Genomic DNA, 24,767 nt, shown 5'->3' with positions numbered 1-24,767 from the left:
ACACCCCGATATACTTTATGACAAATTTGGACCCCTGGCAAATTATTTTGGAATTGCAAAAGTTAAAGTTTACCCCCCACGAGGCCTGTTTTTCCCATTGTTACCCGTCAGAGTGGGTGGCAAGCTTATGTTCCCGCTATGCCAAACCTGTGCGGAAACCGAGCAGTGGGAGACATGCACCCATACTGACGAGGAGCGGGCCATCCTGGGGACTTGGTGCACGGTGGAATTGAACGCGGCTATAGCGAAGGGGTACGTGGTGGCTAAAATCTATGAAATCTGGCATTTTAATGAAAAATCTAATAAACTCTTTTCAGAGTACATAAAATTACACCTCCGCCAGAAACAAGAGGCTTCAGGGTATCCCAGTTGGTGCACCAACGAGGAAAAACAAAATAAGTACGTTAGCGATTTCTGCCAGAAAGAAGGCGTGCGTTTACGCCAACATGAGATCAGATCAAACCCTGCTAAACGCCAAATCGCTAAACTGTTTTTAAATTCTCTGTGGGGTAAATTCGGCCAAAGAACCAACCTACCCAACACCAGCATCGTGAGAGACCCTGACGAACTCTTGCAGTACCTATTTTCCCCCAATTACAAGGTTTCATCCTGCGAGTTTATCGATGATGAAACAGCGTGCGTGTCTTGGAAGCACGCAAAAGAACGGTACTCTGTCTCTGGCAATACCAATGTTGTCATAGCCTGTTTCACCACCGCTTATGCCCGCTTAGAATTATACAGTCTGCTAGACGGTTTGCAAGAGCGGTGCCTGTACCACGACACTGACTCGGTGATATTTGTGAAAAGGGAGGGTGCCTGGAATCCCCCTTTGGGGGATTATTTAGGGGAACTCACAAGTGAGCTCCCGCCAGATCAACACATCACCGAGTTTGTGTCGGCAGGCCCCAAAACGTATGGGTATAAGTTGTCTGGAGGAAAGGCCTGTATAAAAGTCAAAGGTATTACCCTAAACGTAGCAAACTGTGAAAAAATCAACTTTGAAAGTTTAAAAGATCTAGTCCTGGACTACTGCACGGGCCTGCGAGATAACGAAAACACCTCAAAAAAGATAGAGGTGCAGCAGCCCTCTATTGTAAGAAACAAAAACCAGTGGCAAATAGAAACAAAAACCCTTAAAAAAACACAAAAAGTGGTTTATAACAAGAGGGTCCTAGGAAAAGGTTTTAAAACCCTGCCCTACGGCTTTTGAAAAAAATGGATACGAGGTGGAAACACCCCTTTTCCGCAATTCTTGTGGGGCCTAGCAACTGCGGAAAAAGTTACTTTATAAAAAATGTGTTGAATAATGCCAAACAAACACTATCTGTTATGCCTGAGAATATCGTGTGGTGTTATAGTTGTTGGCAACCTCTGTATAAAGAACTGCTCTGTAAATATCCCTTTATCAATTTTATGGAGGGGTTGCCTGATGCTTTGGATGATGACAGTTTGTTTCCTACTAATAAGTAATATGGTTTATCATAGACGATCTGATGAACTCTGCTTGTGAAAGCGATGAAATCGAGAAAGCTTTTACCAAGTACGTGCATCACAGAAACCTGAGCATTATGTATATAGTTCAGAACGTATTTTGTCAGGGAAAAAAGAGTCGCACAATTAACCTAAACACAAAGTACATGGTTCTATTCAAAAACCCCAGGGATAAATTACAAATTGCTACGCTCGCTCGGCAAATGTACCCTGGCAAAGCTCAATTCTTTCTAGAAGCTTTTGAGGATGCTACCAAAAGACCTTATGGCTACCTGGTGGTGGATTTAAATGCTTCCACACCGGAAGCTTATAGACTAAGAACCGGTCTTTTCCCTCCAGACTGGCCAGTGGTTTATACTTTTAAAAAAAACAGCTGGATATAAAAAGAAATGACTTATCGGCAGGTCCCTTTTTAACAGCTGGGACTGCTGACTGAAAACATGTCTAGCTGCGTGAAGAGAAACCTGGGCCTTTTAAAATTACTTAGCAAATCGTCCCCGCAGCAAAGGAAGGCTATTCTGTGTTCGGCCTCTGACGATCTAGTAGTGGCCATCTCAGAAATAGCGCTCAATACCTTAAAAGGAAACATACCTTTAACACAAAATCAAGTGCGTGTGTTGAAAAAGAAACGCACGCTTATAAAAACTTTGTGTAATAAGAGCGTTTCACTTAAAAGAAAAAAGCATCTGGTAAAGCAGTCTGGGGGGTTTATTGGGCCTCTGTTAAGTTTTGCTATCCCCCTGATAACAGGGCTTTTAACTAATCGATAATGGAGTATGCAGAAAAAATGTACCTGGTGCCCAGCCACCAGTTGGAGCAATTAAGGGCTCCCCCTCCAGCAGAGGAAAATATCAGAACAACAGCAACTCGCTTACTGGACGCTGAAATGAAGTCTGTTCTTCAAAGAACTGACCTGGCCGAATACGAAAAGGCTAAACTTTACAGCGCCGTGCTTCAAAGGTACCTAACGTACGTGAAGCAAAGTGATGCGGATAAAGGGAAAATAAGTCTGTTTCTACCGGAACAGGAACAAAGCGTAACTGCCAAACCCCCAGAAACACAAAGAACTCAGACTCTGTTGCTCAGGAGGTGCTGGATAATGTGAATAAGCGTTTATAAAAAAAATATGCAATAGTATTGCTAAATAAACTGGGGCAGGATAAAAATCTCTCTTCATGGAATGATAAAGGGTCTTTTGTGTACAAAGGCTCTGTGGTTAATGGTTCTAACATGCTTGACTTAGTCAGGGCTGTCACCCAAACTTGCTCTGTACCTAGCAAACGTGTACCTAAAGGATGGGATGTGTTTATGAATGCCATGGCGGAACTGAACGTACCATCTTCTGTCATGGGCAATGCAGCCAACAGAGGACCTTTTGGAACGCCTCAAGGCCTCGACTGCTGACACCGGGGTGGATCAGGAATCCGTGACCCCTTTTTTGCCCTATAAAAAAAAAAAAAGATTGGCTAAAAGAGCCCAATGGCTCAGTGTGTAACGTTTTTCACATTCTAAAAATTTTAAAACTTGTCATGTTTTGCTTTAAATAAAACATTTCTAGATTTTTTTTTAAAAATCTGTGTAATTTTTTCAATTGGTCATTTAAAAAACAGACAACATCAATTTCTTTAAACCCCTAACCTGGGGTGCTTTATTGGGTAACATGGCTATAAAAATCATTACAAGATACACATGTCTGGGCTTGTTGAAACATGTTTTGAGCAAGGCTAGGCATGCCCAAAAATTTAAATTTATTTTTACAAAATTTATCACCATCCGTCATTTGCACTAAGTCGTCAGAATACAATTTTAAAATCCGGTCAAAAGATAAACCCTTGCTACGATGATGTAAAAAAAAACACGCAGTGATAGCCACAGGCGACGGAGCGGGGGTCTTGTAATTGTCTATTGTGAAACACCATGTCTGTGGCATTTTTGTTTAAAAATTTCATAATGCTTTTAGGAAACAACACACTGTTCGTGGGGTTGCCCATATGAGTCAAAAAACTCTCCATGGTTATGCTCCGCCAGATACAGGGCGAGCCAGTGTGCACCCGGTTGGTTGTGTGGATGCGTGTTCACCACCAAACCTACGGGCCTCTGAGACAGCTTGCTTCCAGGGAGCCAATCCAAGGGAACACATCTAAAAAATTCTTTTTTGTGTAAGGATCCGTTGATAAGACACGTGAGAGCTGCACGGTGTCCATGTTCACATGTAGTCAAACAGAACATTTCTTCTTTGATTTATTTCTATGACGTTGTCAAAAACTCCATACACAATCATATTGACGGTAACCGTTAAAGCCCTTCCAAACCGTATTCTGCTCTCAGGTTCCCAGTTTTTAATCAGGGAATAGTGATCTGCGCATTCCTGGTCGGGAGACAGGTCAAAGGCAAACAAGGTGTAACCCTGTGCAAACTCCTCACGGTCGATTAACAGAGAACGATCTTTCATGTGTTTACCAGCTGTCTGTACCAGATTCATGTATTCTCTCACGCAGCGTCCTGCCTCGAAGTCTGGTTGCAGAGGCTTGGTCGGTACCTGTTCACCATCCACATACAGGGCCACAAAATTAATATCGTAATGTTAAAATGAAAGGGATTTTTAGTGTAACTGCCGCTAAAGGCATCGTATCCACAAATCCTAGGACAAGCATTTTGGTAACTGTCCCAAGAACAGGTTTTCCTGGTTACTGACCCTGCTGCCTGCAGGGATGCTAAACACTTTCATTCCCACACGGTCCACGGGGTATTTAGCATTAGCGGCAAGCAGGGCCTCTGCATGCCCCAAACGGACACCCGGGGCCACCCGTACTTTCTTCACAAAAAGGGACGCTGATACAATGCGCAGTTTAAAGCCTTCAGCCGCACTGCCCATTAAACAGAAGGCGTCTTTACTGCGTGTCAGTTTAATTTTCACATCCACTCCGTTTAACAAAAGTTTTTCTTGAAAAAAAACAGGTCACTGTGTAGATGGCCCAGCAGCTCTACCGTTCTGCTCTGGGCTGTCAGCTTTGCACGCTTCACAAACCCTAGATCTCCTCCATCCAACTCTGTTTTTTCATGTTGTCCAGCAGTGTCTTTGTAAAACAGGCCGGCAGAAAATTGCGTGGCGAGGGTGTCATCGCTGTAATTGAGCACTGATTCTATAAAGGCCCTGTAAGTTGTTGCTTTGGCTTACAAGGCGGTCTCCCAGCGTAACATCCAACTGACTGAAAATAGAGGCCACGGGGTAATTCACCAGGCCCACTTCGGCGTCCGCAGCAAGTTCAGTTCCGTCTCCTTTTACAATCTTGCAACACAGGTAAAGCAGCGTGTTGTTTAAATCCATATAATCTATGCCATTCCCTGCTATAAAAAAGTCAATGGGGGCAGACTCCGTAACGGCCGATAGAGGTGGCACCTCGATGTAAATGCTTTTCTCGATGCTGGTCTGCGTAGGGGCTATTTGAAACCAAGTCTAGTTCGGATTTGGTGCACTCTTCAGACCCGCAGTGAACAAAAGCCATATTGATTAAAATATGTCTCTTTTACCAGGCAGAGCGCGTCTCCTCTTTTGCCCAGGCTGCTTCTTGGACTTTCGTTTATGGCCGGCTCTGCGTGTCAAAGCCCTTCTTTTAAAAGGTTTTGGGGGACCTGTGCGTCTCGGGTATGACGTATTTCTCTTTTCTTTTCTTCCTCCTTTTAATGTACATCAGCCCTGATCCTTCCTGTGAAGCTGTATTCCCCACCTTCTCCAGAACAGCACGGGAGACATGACCTACCACATCTTTAGCTATGGTTTGAGCGGCGGTTTTTACGTGGGGCTTAATAATCTCTAGCCCCCTCCTCAAAAGCGGTACAGCTTTTCGAAGAGGCTACGAAATATTCCACCCACACCAGCCCCGTACATCACGGGGGCCCCATGATATCCAGAAGGGCGTATCCAGCCTGGGCTTTGTAATAGTTCCTGTAGATGGTGGGGTCGCCATAATTTTTTATGATCGCCATAATAGTGTTTTTTTTGCTTTTTAGAAACCTCGCTCTCTCCGCGGTCGCAAATGCAGCTTGATGATCACCTTGCCGAAGCGAAATGAGACATGTCTGTTCTGATCTGTCTTTATTTCAATGGTATGGTGTCGATGTGGTGTTTACTAACAGGAACGTAATGAGGTTTATCATAGGTGATGGTAACAAACTCATTGTTCCTTCCTTGGACAGGGACGCAGCGTAACAGGGGAACAGAAAAGTCCCCCACAAACTGGTTGTTCTACAATATCCGTGTACAGATACAAGGAGTTAAAACCCCCTGTAATGTCTGCCGAGAAGGAAAATTTTTGGACATTGGCGTTTTGGGCCCAAACCCAAAATGTTAGCTAGTTCCCCGCCAGTAGAAAACCCATAGTTAAAATTGGTAGATTTAAGTCTCACTTTTCTACCTACAGGGTCGTAGTTCATGACCATCTCAGGCGGGGTCCTTGGTGACGAGCCATGGTGCTGTTCATATGCTCCAGTAATTCAGGTATGGTCGAGTAATAACCCTAGTCGTAGGATGAAATTCCACTTCGTATCTTCAAAGGTAATTTCAAAAGGGGTGTCTTCATTGATAGTATTCCAGCTGTGCGGGTATTGTATTTCCACTAACCCCACCTCCCAGGCACCTGGGAGATCCAAGGGCTTAATTAGCCGTATTGTAAAGTTCGAGATGGTGTTTTGGGGAAAAACTGCAGAGCTGGCATTGCTGGGCAAAGTGATGTAAAACCCTCCATCGCTCATTATTATTTTTTCTTCTATCTGTCTTTGCAGGAGGAATTGGGTTTTTGTTTTTTTTTTTCTCTCTTTGGTTTGTGTCTAAATGTCACAGAGTTGAGAAGCTTCCACCCAGCTGTTAAACTTATCAGGCCAACCCAACCATTTTACCAGTAAGTGTTTTTTTCTCCCTTTTCCTTTCTCTGCTAGAATTTTTTCAATCCTGTAAATCCTGTCTCGTTTGGGGTTACTTTTTGTAATTCTTCAGGGTAAAAAGATCCAGTAACTGCCTCACCTTCGTAATCTTTCAATCGGATATACAGGTCTTCGGCCCTGGTTAAGGCTCATCCACTATGAATATCTCATCGGTAAACGTCTGTTCATAACCTTTTTCAAAAGCGCCTTGGTTTTAGATAGTCTCACTGATCGCCTTTTCTAAAAGGGGGAACAACCTGTTTTATTTTAAAACTGTCTCCGTAAACCGTTTTCCACACCTTCAGAGAATTTGAAGGGTTAACATCTATGGGTCTGGTACGTATAGTCCGTGAAAGCTCTGGTTATAACTCTTTATAAAGTCAGGTAAGACGTCAATGTAGCGAAAGGTGTTATGGGCTGTTAAAATATCTCCACATCCTAGTTTTAAAGTTCTGTTAAATCGCTCCACAACCCCTGCTTTGACTTCTATTATTAGTAAGAAAATGGTGAACCCCATGCTGCTTTAACAGTCCAGTTAAAGGTTTGTTTAAAAATTCTTTCCCCCGATCGGTTTGTAATTTTGAGGACACGCGACCTTCGCTGAAAATGGCTTTAAAGGCCTTGGATACCTCACCACTGGTCTTGTCTTTTAGGCATAAGGCCCAGGCATATTTGGATAAATGCTATCACTGTTAAGATGTACTTAAAGCCACTGTTGTGTTTAGAGAACTGATGCATATCCACCACATCTGCCTGCCACTGTGCATCCACATCTGAAACAGAGTCTTGTTTCTTTTACAAATGTGTACGAGCTGGTTTGTGTAAAGTGTAAGCATCCTGGTCTGAAAGCCAAGCTGTTACCTGTCTTCTATTTAAAGTTTTACTATGCTTTCTGGCCACTTGAAAAAGAGGGTTCACTCCGCCAAAGCTCCCAACTTCCCTGGGATTGTAATATATTTCTTTAACAGAGCTGTCGGTGTAGACATGACTGTTACTGCGTCTTTTACTACCACAAGTATAAAAGGGGACACGCTCATATTGACACATTTAAATACATTTTATTAATTGCCTGGTTTAACATGATCTTTTACAGCCGCCTGTAAAATGGACGCCATAACTGCTACCATAAGGGAGTCTGAGCTGGTTCATTCTTCAATTTTGGTGATTTTCGGCTTCAGGTCGTGCCTCTTGGATAGCAGTAAAAAACAGCTGACGCGCAAGTCTTTAAAAGGCCTCTAGATAAGGCAATCGTCAAGGACTCCTGAAGATTTTCACAAAAAGAAACAGAGTAAGTACCCCAGCTGCTGGGTTTTTTTTTAATTTACGCAACCCCTGGTCCTACGTCATTACCCCACCCCCTCCTCTACCGCCATTTCTTAATCGTTCATTACCTGGCGCCATCTTTTCCATTTGCCCTTGTCCACCGGTGACTCTCCCAAGGCGGCGATCTGAGGGGGTGGACAAAAAGAGAGGTCATCAGGCTCTCAGGGGTGCCTCACGAGGGGTTTCCTGGTCGGTTGTCTCCGACGTATCCAGCAACTGGTCGGCCAAAGGGCTCTCTCTCGATCGTTCCCTCCTCCATCCATGAACTGTTCGCTGGGGTAGGTCCTGCGCCAGAAGTATTGGTGCTTGGGTCCAAAACAAAGTCCGAAGTTCTAACGGGGGTGGTAAAGGAGTCCATGTTTTCCTCTGAGCAGCCTTTCCACGCTTTCTAAAACACGTGTCCTTGGTAAGAAAAATGGCCTCCTCTGTTCGGCGCTGGTACTATGGGGTATTGGTGCTGCACTCGGGTTGGCGGAGGGCCCTTGGGAGGAGTTCTTAGAGGGGTCCACCCGGTTGGTCAAAAATCTCCTCTCGGGTGGTCCTTTCGGGAGGAAACCCCCTCCGATTGGTAGAGGGTGGTGGGGAGAGTTCTTAGAGGGTCACTGACCCTCTTCTAGACGGGGTCATCCACCCCCGGAAGTCGCCCTGCATGGGTCAAATATCCTCTCGGGGTGGTCCTTTCGGGAGGAAACCCCTCCTGATTGGTAGAGGGTGGTGGGAGGAGAGATGTTCTTAGAGGGGTCACATGACCCACTTCTAGATAGGTCACCCGCCCCCGGAAGTTGCCCTGATGGTCAATCTCCTCTTGGGGTGGTCCTTTTGGGAGGAAACCCCTCCTGATTGGTAGAGGGTGGTGGGAGGAGTTCGTAGAGGGGTCACATGACCCACTTCTAGATAGGTCACCCGCCCCCGGAAGTTGCCCTGATTGGTCAATCTCCTCTTGGGGTGGTCCTTTTCGGGAGGAACCCCTCCTGATTGGTAGGAGGGTGGTGGGAGGAGTTCTTAGAGGGGTCACATGACCACTTTGCTTCCGTCTGTGGCCATCTTGACCCCGGAAGTAATACCCCCATAGGGTGGGACTTCCGGTGACAGGTGGAGGGACTAGAGGGGTCAAGGGCGGGGTTAGGGCGGGGTTAGGGTTTGATTGATGGTAGGCCCTTATACTACTAATGTTTGTCAGAGTGTGTTTAAATTGTCTCATCGCACACAGAGGAGACACTTAGATCTCAAAATTAGATAAGATGCTTCAGTCTGAGTTAAGTAGTTGCTGCTCTTAACTTCAAATAAAAAAAATACAAATAAAATAGACTATTTTCAGCTATTCTATTATGTCATAATCTGCTCTGAGTAAACATGATAGGACAACCTCATATTATGCACTACTCCTAGTGACACTCTGCAATGGATCCCCATCCTCCACCCACCATGAGGGTAGGTAGGAGTAGCATCATTATTATACTTATTTAAAAGAGGGAGAAGCTAAAGCTGAGAAGGAGAATTGACTTGTCTTAGGTTCACAGAGCCAGTGGCAGAGTTGGAATAGGACCCAGAGCCATGATTTTTCAGACTAACTATTGGATCTTGAATTTCAGACATTGAATGACCTGAATAAAGTGCTCTCAGATGAGCTCCAGACCAACAACAGTGCACAGTAATTATTGAGCAAGTATTTCAGGAGAACTGCAATGTTAGAGAGAATCATGAACTGCTCAGAGACAATTAATGCAGAAAGCCAACAAAATTCATCAAACATACAAATGTTTATGACTTCTTTACTGGTTTTAAAGAAGAGAAAAACAAGGACCTGGGTCTCCTTCCTGTCAATAACTCCCTGCTCAGCCAATCAGGGTTGAGACTGAGGACAGGAGGCTGAAGGTTCTCACTAGAGAGCCCAAAGGATGGCCCAGGTCACCGGTGGGGATCACTGCCCGAGCAGTACTTCAGCCCCACATTTTTGGGTGGACCTCCCACAGTGGGAGCTGCCAAGCATTCCCCCACAAACACACACACACACACACACAGACACACATCCGCTCCTGGTGTTGAGAGGGAAATAGGAGAAAAGGACAAAAGAAGCAAGAGACAAGAGAAAGGCAGGAGGGAGGGATGGAGGAAAAGGTGAAACAAAAAGGACAAACCCTAATGTCCCCAGTGATTCTAAGTGGACAAAATCCCAGGGGCAGAATAAAATTCGTCCTCCTTAAGACTGTGTTTTTCAATGCTAGAATTCAACTGTCACCAGATGGATCAGACTGAACAGGTTTCAAACCTCCAGGAGGCTCTTACCTTCTAAACAGGGACGGCTGTTTTCTAGTAAATCAGGAAAAGGGAAGGAGAAACTTGAAAGAGGTTCCTCCTGGCACTCACGTACGTGAACCCAAATACTCTCTCAGCCCTCAAAGAGAGACCTGGAGAAAGGGAACTTGCTGAAGCAAAGCCACAAGGGTCTCTGAGGTTCCCTGGCCCCTCGCCCCTGTCCTGCTGGCTGAGTCGCATCTCTCTGTGAGGTCCACACCTCCCCACCACCTTTGACCAATAGTCTGAGGTCCTGCAAAAGACCTTTGTGATGTCACTGCCACACCCTTCCCTTGCTCTGCCATGCCTGCCCCTGGCCAGGCACTCTGGAGGGTTTGAGCTACTCCCTGTGGATCACCCCACTCAAGGAGCGTCGTTCTAGTAAGCAAGTCGGACTAAGAGGAAAACAGACGCTGCTCCTAATGGTTACACTCAGTTTTTCAGAAATTAGTAACTTTATAGCCAGAAGAGACCATTAGAGCAGCTACTCTGACCCCCTGCATATCACAGGCCTCCTGTATGACACAATAGCTACTTTTGGGGCAAACACATTCCAGAAAGGCAGCTAGTCTTCATTAAATGACATCAGGAGATGGCAAATCCATCACTTTCTTGGTATCTTGTTCCTTTGGTGAATCATCCTCGCTGTTGAATATTGTGTCTTATTTGTAATATGAATTTGTCTCTTTTCACCTTCCAGCCACTGGGTCCTTGTTATGCCTTCTCTGCTAGAATTAAAGAGCCTTTCATTAGCCAATATTTCTCTCCATTAAGGCCCTTCAACACTTCAATGAAGTCACCTTTCAATCTTTATTTGGTAAATTAAACAGGTGGAGCTGCTTTCAATAGCTTACTAGAAGCATTTTTTCTCCAGCCCTCAGAACATTTGTTGGCTCTTTGGTCATCAGACTCGCTGAACTGCAGCTGGATGTGGTTCTTGTTCTTCTGCACAGCATAGCTCCTGGAGAAGAGGGATCTGCAAATGTACATTCAGTATGATACCTTTGTTTAATTGATGAAAACATAAACTAGACACTTAGAGGATTGGAACTGATTTCAGCGGATGGACAGGTTTGCTAGGTTTTTATGCATTTGGACAGCAAAATGTTGAGTGTTTACATTCATATCAAGCACCCCGTATAGTGGAGCTCCTGAACATAATGGAGAATGGAAATGAAAATGTTTTCCTTTTTTTAAAAAAAAGAAAGAAAGTTATAAGAGAATAGTGGGGTTTAAACCAAGGACAACTTGATCAGCAATCAAGCACTCTACCACTGAGCTATACCCCAATGAGAACACTATCATGGAATCATGATTTCCAGGACTTTGAAGGACAGACCCTGCTTCATCGTGGTCCTTTGCCATTCCCAGACCACAGGGGGTTTTAAAAATGGGGTTTGATTAAACTTCTTAAATGTGGTAAACAGCACAGCTTGCACATTCCACCGATATAGCTTCTCCCACTGACAGGGCTGCCACCTCTTGGGAAGTGTATTAACTACACCGACAGGAAAACTCTCCTCCCATCAGTACAGAGCAAAGTGCTTCTCAAACTGTGGATCAGGACCGCCAAAGTGGGTCATAACGTTGTTTTAATGGTGTCACCAGGGCTGGCAATTAGACTTGTGGCTTCAAGCCCAGGCCCCAACAAGTCGTCGAACCCACCACCCAGGGCTGAATCCCTGCAAGCTCTGGCTTTGCCCTCCCCCAACTGGCGCAGGGCTCAGGCTTTGTCTCCCCTGCCTCTGCCCAGTGTGGAGGGGGCTTGGTCCCTCTTTCCACGGCCATGCGTAAGTTTTTTTTGGCAGTACAGGGGGTTGCAGTGAAAAGGAAGTTGGAGAAACCCTGGCATAGAGCCTTTGAATATGTCTAGGACCTTGGCTCCCTGTGGCACTGTGGGTGATCAGATACTGAAAGTACAGTCATGGAGACATCACACACCAGCCTTGCCCAGCAGGTGTGAATCAAACCTCCACAGAAAGACTGCCCACTGCTTTCTAACCATCTCCCTAAGTCACTCAGCCACAACCACTTAACAAAGGGGCTTTTCCGACACCATGGTTCTGTTCTCACTGGGTCTTTCCAATTGTTTGCTCAGACCAGCATTAGGAAAAATGGTGCCCTGGCAAAGCTTGTACTTTAGCACTTCCCCATTGCCCCTGGACAATCCCACACTCCCCCTTTACTGCTAGCTCCTGCACTCCCAACCTTGTATCTCCTTCACCCCGTCTTCCTGCCCCTCCTGTTGCCCCCTTTGCCCTTAACTCCCTGTGCCACCAGCCATTGCCCCTCTCCTGCAGTCCCTTCACATGGTTCCAGTGCTGGGGGCCCCGCACTTGTTCTCCCTTTTCCCTAGGCTTTGGCATCACTAGGCCCTGATTAGCGGAGAGAGTTCAGTGGTCCCCAAAAATATGGGGCATGACTCCTCGGGGGACACAGAGGAACATTCATGGGGGTACCTCAGGGCCGGAGCCAGCCCCCATGGAGGTAGCACCACTCAGACCCACTCTGTCTTAGCTCTTCTCCAACCCCACTCTCAGCCTGGGCCTCTGGCTCCCAGCTTAGCCTCGGCTTTGACCCCCTTACCCCTGTCTGCACCCCTCTCCATAGCAAGCAACAGCCCCACTCCCAGCCTTGGTTCTTGACTATGGCTTCCGAGGGTCCACAGCCATGGATAAGAGGATGTCAGGCGTGTCTGGCAGCAAAAGGTCCAAATCCAGCTTGCTACTCACCCTGACCCAGGGCCTATGGGCAGTCCTCCACCGAAAACCCAAACAGAGATTTAAAAGGTCTCTCACCTGTCATATTCTGGCTGGGTTCGGTGGGGAACGGTCCGTGGTTTTCTGGTCTGGTGGACAAGTCTGTGGATCTGAGTCATGGCACCAAGATTGTCATGGAAAAACGACCACGCACTGTGTTTGGATGAGAATCGCCTGAGGCCCCTTATTTTCAAGCATGAAGGGGGGTGGGGGGTACCAGGAGACTGGCAGTCCCCGCAAATACAGATTTTTCAACAGCTTATATAGCAAAAAAACCCACAATTAGTAATACATACTTCCTGTGACAAAGTTCCTCCTCTACCTTGGTGGGTTCCTGTGCTTATTGGCAGATTTGCTCACCTCAGTGATCTTCCCCACAGTCTGGGTCAACTCCTCCTCTGTCTGATCAGGAGTTGGGAGGTTTTGGGGGAACCCGGGCCCACCCTCTTCTCTGGGTTCCAGCCCAGGGCCCTGTGGATTGCAGCTGTCTATAGTGCCTCCTGTACAGCTACAACTCCCTGGGCTACTTCCAGACTCCCTGTACCTCACCGGTTTGGGTCTGTCACATTCCTTGTTGACATTTTTTCCAATAATTGGAATACACTTTCCATAAAAGGAAGACAGCACCAGCCAGCTTTCCTGTTATTCCCAGTTCACCCTTTGTGGTATAAGCTTCCTCTAACACTATCGTGGGCAGTTATATTTTGCAAGCCTAGTGATTACAGAACATTCTGCTTTTGTACTTTTCCTTCACCCTGGTCTCCAGAACCATAAAAAGGGGGTAATCATGACTATTGTTCAGGCCTCAACCAAAGTTTTAGGCCTGAGCCAACAAAGTTTAGGTCTGAGCCAATTGATAGCCCTAGAGGTTTTTATGGTGCTGATCTCCCTTGCAGATTCTCTGAATGCTAAAATGGGCTGAGTGCCAGAGAAGGTTTTCCCACACTCGCTGCATTCATAGGGCCTCTCCCTGTGGGGATCCTCTCATGTTCAGAAAGGGCTGAGCTGCTAGTGAAGCTTTTCCCACATTCACTGCATTCACAGGGCCTCCTCTCTTGTGTGGATTTTCTGATGCCTAATAGGTGCGAGCTGCGAATGAAGGTTTTCCCACACTCATTGCATTCATAGGGCCTCTTCCCTGTGTGGATTTGCTGATGTTTAGAAAGGACGATTTGCTAGTGAAGCATTTTCCACACTCATGTGGCATTCAAAGGGCCTCTCTCCTGTGTGCAGTCTCTGGAGTGCAGAAAGGCCTGAGCTGTGAGTGAGTTTTTCCCCACACTCACTGCATTCATAGGGCCTCTCCCCTGTGTGGATTCTCTGATGTTCTGAAAGGGCTGAGCTGCTAGTGAAGGTTTTCCCACACTCACTGCATTCATAGGGCCTCTCTCCTGTGTGGATTCTCAGATGTTGAAAAAGGCCTGATCTGCGAGTGAAGTCTTTCCCACACTCACTGCATTCATAGGGCCTCTCCCCTGTGTGGATTCTCTAATGTTCAGAAAGGGCTGAACTGTTAGTGAAGCTTTCCCCACACTCACTGCATTCATAGGGCCTCTCCCCGTATGGATTCTTTGATGCCTAATAAGGTGTGAACTGCGACTGAAGTTTTCCCACACTGATTGCATTCATAGGGCCTCTCCCCTCTGTGACTTATCTGATGGAGAAAAAGGCCTGCTCTCTGAGTGAAGTTTTTCCCACACTCACTGCATTCATAGGGCCTCTCCCCAGTGTGTATCTCTGATGTTCAGAAAAGGGCTGAGCTGCATTTGAAGTGTTTTCCCACACTCACAGCATTCATAGGGACTCTCCCCTGTGTGGATTCTCAGATGCTGAAAAAGGCCTGATCTGTAAGTGAAGTTTTTCCCACACTCACTGCATTCATAGGGCCTCTCCCCTGTGTGGATTCTCTGATGTTCAGAAAGGGCTGAGCTCTTAGTGAAGCATTTTCCACACTCACTGCATTCATAGGGCCTCTCTCCTGTGTGGATTCTCCAATGTTCAGAAAGGGCTGAGCTCTTAGTGAAGCATTTCCCACACTCACTGCATTCATAGGGCCTCACCCCTGGGCAGATTCTCTGATGCTTTGTAATGACTGAGTAGTCACTTAAGTTTTTCCCACACTCACTGAATGTATTTTTTCTCTTTCTCTTGAGGATTTCCTGCAGTGTTGTCGTTTCCTTGAGGTCCTTCTGAGTTCTCCGACAGGAAATACATTTACCCACTTTCTCCCCTGGATGGTTTCCGTGCTCTCTTCTGATTTCTGCTGAATCTCACAGGATTGTCCTGATCATGACTCCTGGTCACACTGCTTTTTGATCTTTGCGATAATGCTCTGTGTTTATCCACTTGCTCAACATTTCCTGCTGACAAGTCTGCTCCTCTTCTCACATACCATTGCATCACCTGATGTGATAGAAACAGAAACCTCAAACAGGGATGGAAAGGGGAAGGCCAAACTGAAACATGTGCTGGAGGGAGGTCAAATAAAAATCAGGAACTGAACTCCCCCAAACTCTTCCCCCAAATGTAGTTGTAGGATTTTATGTTTGTATTTTATATCATTTGGAATGAAGGATAACGAATAATTATGTAACATGCATTAAGTGTATTGGTGTATGATCTGAGCACATCCTGCCAGCCACCCCTTTTGAGTAACAGAAAGGAATGGCCTAATGGGCCAACGGGCAGAGATACATCAGCCAGGATCTGTGTCTGGACTGATTTCAAGGCAGTAACAGACCTTTGAGGGTCACCAATTTGTTGTAGGTTTAGCATTTTAAAATAAGTAAAAGAATGCCATGATTGTTTTCTTTTGCATGGCAATTTGATGTTCCTGTTCAAAATGTTGTATGTAAATTAATTCTGTTTTGTGTGTGAATGAGAAACGTAGGTATTAAGAGATAAGTGTGAAGGCCATCACTGAACCAAATGTACAAGGGAGGAAACCAAAGACAGGTGCCAGGAGGCTGCACACACACTCCTACTGAAATGTCAAAGGAGGTAGATTGACAACTTTAAAGATGAGACAGGCACCTATCAATGGGGACAAGACAGCTCTGATCAAAACCAGCCTGGGATAACTCCCTGAGGAACTTGATGAAAGAACAAATAAAGGATGAGAAGGACAATTTAAGAAAACAAGCACTCATCAAACAACATTGATTACAGCATGACAGTGCAAAACTCATTGGTCGCAATGAAGGAAAATCACTATATAAACAGAGTGCCTTGCCATGAAACTTTGGGTTCGTTCTCCAAGACTTCCCCAGAGAATCATGTTGCAACCAACAGAACTCAGCTCCTCCTACGTGTGATCAACCTAGCTGGCTCCCAGATTGATCTGGACTCTGGACTGGTAACTGTAACATCGACTGGCAGGACAGTGTGTGTGTGTGCTGTTATTGAATGCGTATGTTAATGTTGTATCTTCAATAAACGCAGTGTACTGCCTTTTCCCCTGAAAAAGATCCTATGTGCTTATTATAAGCATAACACAAATAGGAAGAGAGGAGGGGATCAGTTTGGCCTTCACATCCCATCCAAATTTGCAGGGGGGGAAGGGAAGAAAGCTACTGCCTGGTGTCTACTAGGATCTACAGCAGGCCCGCACAACTCGTAAACAGCGAGGGTCATATTACTTCAAAGAAAACAGCTGACAGCCACCCCTCCCGGCCCCGCCGCCCCTCCCCAGCGCCCAACCCCCCCCGAAACACTACACCCTCCAGTGCTGCCCAGCCCCCCAAAATACTCCTCCCCGACCAGCACCGGCCGCCCTAAGGAAACAACCCTCCTTCCCCAGGGCTGCCCCACCAAAACAGCGATAATGAACCTGGTAATATGTTATAGTGGGTCCCTAAGGTAGTATAATTAAGGTAAAAGAAAAATGTCTTTTTGCTAGAAGTAGAATAAGATCTTCCCTCAACTAGGTAATCAATTGCCCTGTTGAATGAATGAGGGTGTAAATGAAGAAGGCGTGGAAGGTAGGACCCTCAGACAGCTGCAACCCTTGGAGAGGGGATGGGAGCCAAACCAAATCAGTAGAAAAGGTCAGCCACCAACTCACAGCTCGCCTCCTTAGCCTCCCTCCCCTGCCACCGGCTCACCCGCCCCATAACTGCCCGCCCATACGCCTACTGACCCCCTGTGGGCCACACAATGAGCCCACCTACTCATCCCCTGTGGGCTGCAAGGTGAGCCCACGTGGGCCGCACGTTGTGCAGGCCTAATCTACAGGAAACCATGAGCTATTTACCCCGAGGATATGACCCCTGCTAGGGACAATAATGAACTGAAAGAGCTCCAAGGGCTTTGTAGGGGTCCCAGATGTTTCCTTCAGGCACTTACAGATTCTGGTTGGTTTAATGTTTCCTCACCTGTGCAGGGAGCTCTCAGATCTCTCTTTCCTCTGAACCCTGGAGGTCTGGGACCAATGGCTCTTCCCATTGTTCCAGCTCTGAGATCACATCAGGTTTGAAAACTGGAAGCCCTGCTCAGATGAAAGGAATAAAGGAGTTCACTTGATTTCACAACTTTGTCATAAAAATAAATCTATAATTTAACTTCAGTGGCTTAGTGTGAGCTGGTGTGCCTGGGTCAGTCCTCACTGAAAATGCCAAGGTCAGGGCAGGCTGAAAAAGGCAGAGCAGTTGCTCTCAAACTGGGTGGTTAACACTGAAGTTAACTCACCGACCAGTCACAAACTGTGCTTCTGATTCCCCAAACTCGTTACTGAGAAGCTGAAAAAAGAAATCACACAGCCCTGTTTTATGCATCCCAGTTCTCTAACTCCTATTCAGCACCTAGGTCCACTACAGTGAGAGGTTATTTAAAAAACTCTGCGTGCACAGACAAACTGTTCTTCGACCCCAAAGGGTCAGCCACATCACCAGGTCGGTATATGTTGGATCTCACTAAAGGACTGGCAGGCACACGGTATTTTGTGTATCTAAACTAAAGGTTTATTATAAAGAAGAAAAAAGAAGGGATCTTTTAAATGGGAAAGGAGTCAGATACATTCCGAAATCTATATATCAGGTTCTTAGCAGTATTGGTGAGTTGCTGGCTTGAAAGTCCATTTGGAACACATCCACAGTTTGGATGGGTCATTCTGTCCTTTGTTCCAGGCTTCAGTTTGCAGAAAAGTTAAACTGTATGGGGAGACTTTGGCAAACCAGTAAAGTGCCTAAAACCACTATGGCTTACTGTTAAAAAGCACCTAGTCAGCAGCTGTAAATTGATCATTCAGCAAACTCAGCTTGACCAAGGCAGGAGGGGGTGGTTTGGTTGCCACGGAGAGGGCAGCTTGACCCCGCATCCTTCCTGATAAGACTCCTGTTGAAGTGTTGATACATGCATGTTAAAAAGAGTAGGAATGTTTATTAGGGGTCTCAGAACTGCAGACTCTGGAAAACCCACACCGGGTTAATCAATAGTCAGAAGAGCCTCTTGCTCTGAACTTGACAAGGTTTCTTTAAGGATACGTCATTCTATTACTAATGTATAAATAAAGGGGAAAAAGCTTGAGATAGTTGGACTCGTTTGGGGACTCTTTTGGACTATCCTCTGGATACATCTTGCAGTCCCCACCGGCAGATGGAGATTGGCCACCGGAAGCCTGCTGCTGTGTCACTCGAGAAACCACACTCAGCTTTGGTAATTATCAAGAGTTGGGGGTATTTTACTAACTTGTTGCGGACGTGTGTAAGGGCTTGAGAGTGAAAGCACTCGTGTTGTCCTGTTTGTGCCAGCCATCTATCGGTCAGATGGCCGTGTCTCCCCTGATTTATTTCCTGACACCTCCTCACATAGAGTAAAGTTACCAAGAGCTTGGGGTTGAAAGAACTCCGGGTAACAGCTCCAGAGGGTTTGAATACAAATGGAGGATGATGCAGCTGCCCTTTATATTCCTTTGGCCTTGCAGCTTCTACTTCCTGTGTCAAAAACACAAGCTTCACACAGCACATGCATGGAAAAGCCTTGCAGTTCCAGTACACAGGCTGTGACGCACAAGGGAGTGGGGCAGATTGACCTCGGAATGTCGCTGGGGAGTTTTACTGGGACTGTCTGCATTAGGGATGGGATAGCAGGGGATGACTTCACTTGAAGATGATACCTGAGCCTGTACCTGAGCCAGGAGGGGAGCTGGGGCCAGGGGAACTGGACACGTTTGCCCAGAAAAACTGGACAAGGCTGGAGGATGAACTGGGGGAAGGCTGGATGAGACCGCTAGAGGGGGGGTTTTAGTTTGGAGCAGTCTGGGGAAGCAGAGGGAACCCCAAGGTTGGGGTTCTAAACTCCTTGCCCCTCCCCTCCCCCCGGGACCTGACTGAGGGGTCCTGGCTGTACCTACAAGCTGTTTCGGACTGTGTTCCTGTCATCTAATAAACCTTCTGGTTTACTGGCTGGCTGAGAGTCATGGTGAATGAAAGGAAGTGAGGGTGCAGGGCTCTGACTCCCCCATACTCTGTGACAACTCGTGGCAGTGGTGGGATGTACTGCACCCCGTGGATGGCACTTCCTGCAGTAAGTGACTGGTGAGCAGTAAAATGAAGAGATTGATGGGGACCAGTGTGCTGAGATTCAGAAAGGAGCAGTTTTGGGGGGCGGAGGAGCTACACTTAACCCCTGGGAGTGTATGACCAGCGAGGAGGACTGCAGTAATGGGGCCCCCCCTGGGACTGTGGTGAGAAGGCTCAGGGCAGAGTCATCTCCAGCTTCACCTTGGGAGACAGGTGTGACCTGGAAAAGGTCTGGAACCTAGGGCTTCCTCCTGGAAACTGTGGGGAGCTGAGAGCACAGGCCTGTGAGTGGCCAGCAGGAAGATGTATAAGAAGCACCTTAAGAGCGACCTAGTCAAGCTGTGCAGGCAAAGGTGGCTGCGCATTGGGAGGCTCACCAAAGAACAGCTGATTGCCCAGCAGGAGGAGGAGGATCGGTCAGAGGAGCCTGTTCCTATCTCTGAGGGAAGCAGCCCAGCAGAGGAAGGGCAGGCACCAGTATCTGTCCCATCTGGGAGTGGTCAGACAGCTGCAGAGGGCATCCCAGGACCCCTCCTACCTCTTCCTAGGGAAAGGACTGGGAGGAGCCCAGCAAATACCGAGGGCACCATGACCCCAGCAGCCACAACTGAGCTATGCAAGAAGGGGAAGCCAGACAAAGTGGTCTGGACCAAGGAGTGCCAGACGGCTCTCTGTGTGCTGAAGGAGGCTCTGGTCAGTGGCCCAGTTCTGGCAAACCCAGACTTTGACAAGCCCTTTATGGTGTTCACCGATGCCTCAGACATGGGACTGGGGGCAGTGTTAATGCAGAATGATGAAAAGGGGGAGATGTACCTCACTGCGTACCTGAGCAAGAAGTTGCTACCCCAGGAGCAAAACTACATGGCCATCGAGAGGGAATGCCTGGCTGTGGTGTGGGTCCTTAAGAAGCTAGATCCATATCTGTCTGGGTGACACTTCACTGTGTACACAGACCACTCTCTCCTGACCTGGCTACACAAGATGAAAGGAGCCAAAGTCAAGCTCCTGAGATGGAGCCTGCTCCTGCAAGATGATGATATGGACAGGATCCATAGGAAGGGGAGTGCCCACATGACAGTGGATGTGTTGCCCCAGAGAGGTGGCATTGAACTTCCCCAGGTCACTGGTCAGAGTGACCCTGCTCAGTTCAGTCTCGAAGAGGGGGAGAGACATGACACAATAGGGAGTGTGGCAGATTGACCTGGGAATGTTGGAGGGGAGTTTCACTGGGATTGGCTGCATTAGGGATGGGATAGAAGGGAGTGACTTCACTTGAGGGATGTAACCTTAGCCAGGAGGGGGGCTGGGGCCAGGTCACACCTTTGCCCAGGAAACTGGACAAAGCCTGGAGGAGGAGCCAGGGCAAGGCTGGGTGCGACTGCTGGAGGGAGTTTTCAGTTTGCAGCAGTCTGGGGAAGCAGAGAGAACCCCAAGGCTGGGGTCTAAGCTCTTTGCACCCTCCCCCAAGGGACCTGACTAAGGGGTCCTGGTTGTACCTACAACCTCTGTTTGGGACTGTGTTCCTGTTGCAGGAGGTGAGGGTGCAGGGCCCTGACTCCCCCACACACCATGACACAGGCATATCCCTGCATGTCTTGCTGACTCAATAGGTGTATCCCCTTAGTTCTTTCCATGGGTTCATTGTACAGCTGATGACCCTGGATGGGCCATTAAACAGGCTAGTATCAGAGGGATAGCCGTGTTAGTCTGGATCTGTAAAAGCAGCAAAGAATCCTGTGGCACCTTATAGACTAACAGACGTTTTGGAGCATGAGCTTTCGTGGGTGAATACCCACTTCTTCAGATGCATACTAGGCATCACTGATACCAATATGTCTGGGGGTGTCACTGAGAAATGCTGCACAAGTCTGGAAATACAGATATACCCTACATATCTATAACTCACAATACAAAGGTGATACAAATATAGAAACAAAATGATCATACTTGGAAAATCATAACACTTTCCCTGACACCTTACATGGCATATCTAGCACAATTCATTGCAATCATTTTATTAATAAAATAGCAATACAAAGTATCTCACAATTCCATACGGTGTCAGACTTAGTAAAATGGTGAATTCCCAGGTCATTGAAGATGCCAAACACTTTGCTTCTGAGGGATTGAAATACCCACATATCTGCTGGGAACACACACAGACAGACACAGTGTCAGTCTGTACCCTATGTTCACTCTTCTAAAAAATTATGACCAATTTTGTACATAGTATGGCTTGAGGTATCATTTGAAAACATAATCTACCAAATATTATCCTCCTATTAAAATGTGTAGCAGCACTGTATGTAAATGAGATTTTACAGTGTGATATTACTGAAAAAGTTACAATTCTGGGGAACACCCACAGACCAGTTCCTCAGAGACAGCAAGGCAAATAGCTGGGCAAATAGCCATTCTTGGGGAGTTGGGGGAGAGAAGGTGTGAAGAGGACATTTACATTCCACCACAGGGACCACTTGAAGCTCATATCTACAACAGACAGCCTGGCACCCTGACTCAGCTGAGACTGAAGTTGTTTCCAGTAAAGGACTGAACTACAAAAAGGTGAGGAAAATGCTTGAGACTCTCTTCCCCCTTTTCCCTCTGCTCATGATAGCTCCTGAAGAGCTGCACTTGGGCAGCAGGGGCAGGTGAGGGGGAGTCCTGGCTGAAAGGAAAGCCAGCCTGTCTCACCAAGGTGAGAAACATTTGCTTTCAAGCCGTTTTAGCTTGTTAACTTAGACGCTAGTTTTTATCTTGTATTTCTTTTGTAACCAATTCTGACTTTTATGCCTCACTACCTTAGTCACTTGAAATCTTCTTTTTCCCCGTAGTTAACAAACTTGGTTTATTGTTTATCTAATCAGTGTGGTTGGATTCAAGTGTGTTGGAAACTCCATTTGGGATAACCAGGCTGGTGCATGTCATTTTCCACCGATAAAATGACAGACTTCATATGAGCTTGCATTGTTCAGTAGTGTGCTGGACAGGGAAAGATGCATATTTCTGGGGGAAGTCTGGGACCAGAGAATTTTCTGGGGTTCTCCTGTGGGGTACTGTTATTCGTGAGTCACTGACTAGTAGCACTCAATACTGTGAAGCTGGGAGCGAGTTACATGCTGGAGCCTTCACGTTAATTGCCCAGGAGTGGCTGCTCTCACAGTAAAGCAGTGTTCAACAGTCCAGATTGTACTGTGGTTAACATCACAGACACTCAATTTTAAAGAGTCTCCTAAAACACAGGAAGTAAATCCATGTCCCAGAAATCCAAGACTCCAGACAGAAGACAAGTCTCCCTAGCACTGCTTCTTGCTGACAGAGGGGTCCAGAGACAGACAATGAGAGAGTCCTGGGAAAGCTGGGAACTGTAAGCATGGGCTGGTGGGGTTCAGTGGAGAAAGGGAACAGGATGGGCAGGGATATTACTGAATGCAGGATCTCAGCAGTGCTAGATGTCAGGATAACACACATTACAGTCCATTGGAAAACATAATCCCAACTACACATATAAAAAGATGGGGTCCAAATTAGCTGCTTCCACTGAAGAGAGGGATCTTGAAGTAATTGTGCATAGTTCTCTGAAAACATCTACTCAAGGTGCACAGACAGTCAAAAAAACCCAGAATGTTGGGAATCATTAAGAAAGGTAATAAGACAGAAAATATATTGCCTTTATATAAATCCATGGTATGCCCACTTGAATACTGCATGCAGATGCGGTCACTCCATCTCAAAAAAGATATAATGGAATTGGAAAAGGTTCAGAAAAGGGCAAAAAAAAATGATGAGGGGTATGGAACAGCTTCTGTATGTGGAGAGATTAAAAAGTCTGGGACTTTTCAGCTTGGAAAAGAGATGAAGGGGTGTGTGTGAGAGGTCTATAAAATCATGACTTGTGTGGAGAAAGTAAATAAGGAATGTTATTTACTCCTTCTCATAACACAAGGACTACGAATCACCAAATGAAATTAATAGGCAGCAGGTATAACAAAAACAAAATGAATTATTTCTTCACACAACGCACAGTCAACCTGTGTAACACTTTAATAAAGGATGTTGTGAAGGCCAAGACTATAACAGGGTTAAAAAATATATATATATGATAAATTCATGGAGGACAGGTCCATCAATGGCTATTAGCTAGGATGGGCAGGGATGGTGTCCCTAACCTCTGTATGCCATAAGCTGGGAATGAGTGACAGGAGATTCATCACTTGATGATTCCCTGTTCTGTTCATTCCCCCTGGGACACCTGGCATTGGCCACTATCAGAAGACAGGGTACTGGGCTAGATGGACATTTGGCCTGACCTAGTATGGCCATTCTTATGTACTAGGGAATCTAGTGAGTCCAGTATAATGGGAGGGAGTAGGAAAATCCCTGGGCATGGAGAACACTGGGAAATTAGAAGCTGTAATTCAGGAGCAACAGACTAATTAGTCTGGAAAAGCAGAATGTGAAAAATAAGAATCAGGTATGTGACTTAAGGAATAGAGCCTGCAGAGATGATAGATTGTGGCTATTACACACAGTGACAGGGGAGCAAGACTCTCCATGTCTCAGGAAATTTCACTACCAACCTAAGCCATTTCACATGCTGGGGTGCAATCCAGAGCAGTGAGGAGTTGTGTCATTTGTAATCCTGGGTGAGAGCCAATGTTCTGCAGCTGGAGCTCCCCTGTCTGGATACCCCCAGCCAGCAGTCAAGAATGCACTGAGTGTCTGTGTGATAAGTAACCCTGGACAGGCAGCTCTGACTCCTGCAGCCTGCTTGTTACACCCCAAGCACATTCTGGTCTGGGTAAAGAAGGCTCAGGGTCTGAGAGAAGGTCTAGGATGGGAAGCTTCTGTTGGTTATGCTGGACCTAACCCCCAGTTTTACTTATGCAAACAGGAGATATTTGACACTGTGTGATACTGCTCCTGTGCTCTGTTCCCAAAGTGTTCTGCAGCAGGGGAGGGTCTCTGGCAGTGAGTGTGTCACTGGCATATTGGGGTGATGCTGAAACAGGACAGAGGTGGCATTGTGGGGCTGGTGTGAACCTTATCTCTTTGTTTCCTCTTCCAAGAACTGAGGGGACAGTAACCCTTACCCAGCGAGGTCACATTCTCATAGTGCTCCTGCATGTCGTCTCTGTAGAGGGCTCTCTGAGTGGGGTCCAGAAGAGCCCCCTCTTCCCTGGTGAAATACACAGCCACCTCCTCGAAGGTCACCGGCCCCTGAAACAGCAAGAGCCCAACACTCAGTACCTGCTGCATCACTCACAACCCCACTGTTCATGGGGCGCAGGAGCCAAACAGAAGCTCTGGGTGGCTCGCCGTCAACAGAATCCCACCCCACCCCATTCAGAGCATCCAGAAAACCCCTTGTCTCTCCCAGCAGATCTATCAAACCCCTACTAGCCACAGATTGATACACGAGATGGAGCCCCTAGCAGGATCCAGGGAGAGCTCCCTGGTA

The 24,767-nt window shown here is 46.7% G+C and overlaps 2 protein-coding genes, 1 long non-coding RNA gene and 1 pseudogene across 7 annotated transcripts in view; 2 read left to right on the top strand and 2 right to left on the bottom strand.

The window, feature by feature from the left end:
* The window catches only part of LOC115636587 (zinc finger protein 154-like), a 658,270-nt gene that overhangs the window by 111,164 nt on the left and 522,339 nt on the right, over positions 1 to 24,767 (bottom strand). The gene's annotated exons all lie outside the window — the stretch shown is intronic.
* LOC115636545 overlaps positions 1 to 24,767 on the top strand; it is a 1,011,845-nt pseudogene that overhangs the window by 724,465 nt on the left and 262,613 nt on the right.
* LOC115636662 (zinc finger protein 3-like) overlaps positions 1 to 24,767 on the top strand; it is a 438,128-nt gene that overhangs the window by 389,116 nt on the left and 24,245 nt on the right. The window lies entirely within an intron of this gene.
* Positions 14,771 to 24,440, bottom strand: LOC115636787. Its single transcript, XR_003997052.1, has 3 exons — positions 24,400 to 24,440; positions 17,162 to 17,274; positions 14,771 to 15,191 (listed from the first exon to the last, which is right to left on the bottom strand). It is a non-coding gene; the product is annotated as an uncharacterized LOC115636787 (long non-coding RNA).

Source organism: Gopherus evgoodei, chromosome 1 (genome assembly GCF_007399415.2).
Source record: "Gopherus evgoodei ecotype Sinaloan lineage chromosome 1, rGopEvg1_v1.p, whole genome shotgun sequence".
Lineage (NCBI taxonomy): Eukaryota > Metazoa > Chordata > Testudines > Testudinidae > Gopherus > Gopherus evgoodei.
Note: the sequence above shows the minus strand (reverse complement) of the source record. Positions and strands in the feature narration are given on the sequence as shown.